Below are 4,356 nucleotides of genomic sequence, written 5' to 3' on the forward strand. Positions count from 1 at the left end.
CACTTTGACCCGTAAGACAAACAGTTCTTTGTTACAAATCACTAACCTAATTAAAAAATACTTTGACCCATCGTGTACCTTATCACATGCTTATTTTGTCATGGGCTCTTGGACTATGAGGAGAGTGGTGAGAGCGAAAGACAGCGTGGCCGTTTGAAAATGCGACGATTGTCCAAACCCGTAAAGCGGCAAAACCAGCCCCAAACCAGCGATACCATTGACGGAACAATTGGCGGCGGTAAGTAGATTCTCTTTCCCGTCAAATCGGTTTGAAATAATTCCTTGCCATCCACAGTTGCTAATAATCGACAGATTCCTCCAAACGAAAACCACGTGGCAAATGAAGATTAGCGTGACTAAGGACATCGATGGCCTAAAAGAAACGGAAATGCGTGAAAGGAAAACGGGTGAGATGATGGGAGCTATAGAGTGCTTTCGTTTGCTACGTTTTTGAAAACGTGTGACGTCACAGCTGTAGTGTTCACCGTGGTCGCCATGACAGTTACCGGTTTTTCTCAATAGGCCAATTACATTTGTGACGTCATGAGTTTCAAATTGAAAGCACTATCTAGCCGAATCACTCGCGAATGATCGAGTTCTTCGGTTTCCCCTTCCCATAAAAACTGTTGGCTCGCGTGGCACGAAGGGCTTTCCACCACCCTCCGACGCATTGTAACCAGCCACCTGATTGAAGACATTAAAAGTCACTGATTGACTTGGGCCTAAGGTGGTGCCTTGGGTATTAGCCTAGCTGATTATTTTTATTATTATTAATATAATGTTGGCTGTTAGAAAACGGCTAGAAATTAATACTGAATCTTTATTCAGTCGAAAAGCAGAGGTCCGGCGCCCTAGTCCACCAGGGCCAAAGAGAGGATGGACAAAGCCTTCAAGAAGTCCATCGCCAATTGTCGTTCGTCGCCGAAGACATTGAAAAGACACGGTTAAGTGGTACGAGGGAGGAGCGAACAGTGGCATAACTAGGGACCCGCGAGGGGGGGGGGCATGACATTTCACCCAAAATAGGGGGCCCTTTCGTCTTAAGAATAATTTTTTGCTACGAAAATTGTACTAATGCTTGATAACCAATAAAAAAGTTTTTTTTTATCCTGCGGGGGGCCCAAACCTTGCCGTTACGCCACTGGAAGCGAACTCGTTTTCTTTCAAAACGGACAAGAGGTGTTGTAAGTCGGAAAATTTTCCGGAAAATTACCGAGGCCTTTTTTCCGGAAAATTTTCCGTATTTTTCCGAAAAATATTAAAACCGTTTTCATTCCCTGATTTGTCTAATATATTGTTTGCAAATTTAAATAAAGCGGCAATTTCACCTCATTTTTTCTAATCTAAAAGTAAAACTAAACCAATAGACTAGTTTAAACTGGTTGAAATGTAACACTATTAATGTTTTGTAGTATGTTTACTGATATTAGTCATTTTAAATCGATAAAAAGTTTAAAACATTAAGAACCCTTGAAAAGTAATTTATGTTTAAATTTTTTATTTTTCCGATTTGCGGAAAATTTTCCGGAAAATTTTCTGGAAATTTTTCTGCATTTTATTTTTCCGGAAAATTAACAACCCTAGACCGTCATTGTTAATACTTTCACAGCGATAAAACTGGCTCCCGAAACCGCGGAACCTGAAGACGCCGGGGATAGTGGCGACAAGCCAAAGGATAATATTGTAGGGCTGTGCGAGTACTCGAACATCATCGAGTACTCGGCCTTTTCTGTGGTCGAGCACTCGAACTCGACCTCGAATAAGTAATTAAAGAATACTCGTCAATTACCGAGGACCAAAAAATTGCATATTCGGGTACCCGATTACTCGAATAAGCTGCTCTCTGAACTCGTCGAGTATTAGTTTTTTCTATCCTAGTTGCTTCAAAGTTCAAAGAGGGATTTTTACAACTTTTTGGGGGGTAATAAACGGTACCTACCAAGTTGTGGAAATTGTGGTTCATTTAAATTAAAGGAATATTTTTCAGCATTGAAAGTTATTTTATACTCCTTTTAAATTTAATTTAATAATTTCTTGAATAAAACCAGCTTCTAATCAAGTATACTCGATAATCCAACTCGTTAAAACTATTACTCGAGGCTTTTTTTAGTTACTCGACTCGAATAAGAGAAAGTTTCCCGAAGTTTCCCCATAATCAAGTACTCGATTACTCGACTCGATTTCAATATTACCAAAAGTAAATAGGGGGAGAAAGTCTGGCACTTGGGTCCAACCGCACGACGTCTTATTTGAGGGGTAAAATTTTTGGGCTTCGGAAATGACTTCCCCCTCGCCTCTTTACAGGGACACAAAGGTATCGGTTGTACTCCGCCACGATGAAAAATAGTTCTCTATAAAACACGTGAATATTAAACTTTTGCTTTCGGTAATTTGGTTAATTTAGTTCCTAAATAAAGTAAATATATCATAGAAACTAAAATGCGACATTTTAAAAATAATAATATGACTTTTGAAAAGAAATAAACCGTAACTAGAATAACACTCGCTTAAATCGTGGAGAGCGTGGCGCCATCTAAGAGCAGAGATCCGGACTAATTGGTAAATCTACGATGTTAAGGCCTAACAATTTGCAAGTTTAACTGAAATAATAGCTATAGCTACGAGCTTTTTTTGTTTATTTTACAATTGATATAGTAATTATTAATTAAAATCAACCGTTTTCGAAGGAAATAATAGTCAGCATTTGACAGAGAGACTATTTGAAATCGCGAGGCGGTGACATGGTTGCCAGGGAATAAAATTAAAAATTTTCATCTTGAGCGCGGACCGGAATACCACAAATGCACGGGAGAGTTTCGTTTGGCCGACTTCTCATTTGGCCGACCACAAAATACACGTTACGCCGACTGTCCATTTGACCGACTGCACATTTGTCCGACTCAGAAGTCGGTCATATGGACAGTCGGCCAAATGGACTGCTCATTTGTCCGACTGTCCATTTGGCCGACTGAGAATTCGGACAAATGGGCAGTGCATTAGACCGACTGCTCATTTTTCCGACTACTCATTTGACCGACTGCTCATTTGGCTGACTGCTCATTTGAACGACTGCTCATTTGAACGACTGCTCATTTGTCCGACTACTCATTTGACCGACTGCTCGTTTGGCCGACTGCTCATTTGAACGACTACTCATTTCGCCGACTGTTTTAAAATTTCGCGGTTAAAAAGGAAATAAATTACAAATTTCGAAATAAATTCAAACTTGGCGACTCTATCTACCGACAAAAACAGAAGCGCAAAAGGCTTATCAGAAGGTATTAATTAATTGATAATCAGGAGGAACTGATAATAGTTATACGCGGTAAGAGGTTTCCTGATTTTTCCTCAGCAAGGGGTTTGAGAACGGGAGGTTCCATTTGGAGGGCAGGTCGAAAAGAAGCGTTTGAAAAAAGAAGCGGTTCTCTTTGATCTTATCCGGGGAAGGGGGGGGGGCGGCCTTTCGTTGTTTCGATAACCCTAAAACGGCAAAATTAGGATAACATTCGAGTCGATCGTGGGATCTAGGAGCAACAAACACAGCACCCCCACAAGGACCACGCAACCCGTCAAAAGTACATTTTTCGTAGGTTAGACTCTTTAGCGCTGGTACCGTCGGAAGGGGAAAATTCGGAAATTGTCTTCCCCCTTTTCGTAAAACATTCAGCGTAAAGGTTCGTACAATGAAATTTGTACACAACACTGCCTTACAGCGTTGAAATACGTACTATAATTATGGTACAAATACAATAATTTTGCATCATATTATAAATGGTACTATTATTTGGAGAGCGTACTCTATAGTACCAAAATGCACCATATTTACAATCAATTGTACTATAATGGTACTATTTTTATATTTACATTATTTACATTATTTCTACTACTAAAATAATAAGAATTTCTTATTAACTATACATAAAATCGTCGCCTGAAAGCAAAAACCACGTATCTTTATACTAATTAAAAGTATAGTTAAAGTTATGTAGTTTTTGCTTTCAGGCGACGAAATATTAAGCCCACGTTCAAGTGTTGCCAGATCACTCGATAGTTAATAGAATAGAAATCGGAATTTCTAATCGGCGAGCGCCGCAAAATTTCAAAAATCGTTCTAGTTATTTATTCCGTTTTCTATGGTCGATACTGACTACATCCACTCCGTATAAAGAAACACACGAGAACAGTTATCTGCATGTTTGGAAACAAACACTATTTATGTTGGTACCATAATTTATATCAGGAAACTATATAGATATACACTTGGAATGTCTAAGGAAGATTTTTACGGCCGTGATGAAGCTCGTAGAAACAGGCGTGTCTTAAAGCGGGAAAACTCACGACAAAAACTCTCGCGCC

The 4,356-nt window shown here is 39.4% G+C and overlaps 1 long non-coding RNA gene across 1 annotated transcript; it reads left to right on the forward strand.

Annotated features, from left to right (window-relative positions):
- The first annotated feature begins 326 nt into the window (after positions 1-326).
- Positions 327-1,011, forward strand: LOC149934430 (uncharacterized). Its single transcript, XR_016472175.1, has 2 exons — positions 327-407; positions 829-1,011. It is a non-coding gene; the product is annotated as an uncharacterized LOC149934430 (long non-coding RNA).
- The last annotated feature ends 3,345 nt before the right edge of the window (positions 1,012-4,356 follow it).

The sequence above is a fragment of the Leiobunum rupestre genome, chromosome 7 (assembly GCF_980474605.1).
Source record: "Leiobunum rupestre chromosome 7, qqLeiRupe1.1.hap1, whole genome shotgun sequence".
Classification (NCBI taxonomy): domain Eukaryota; kingdom Metazoa; phylum Arthropoda; class Arachnida; order Opiliones; family Sclerosomatidae; genus Leiobunum; species Leiobunum rupestre.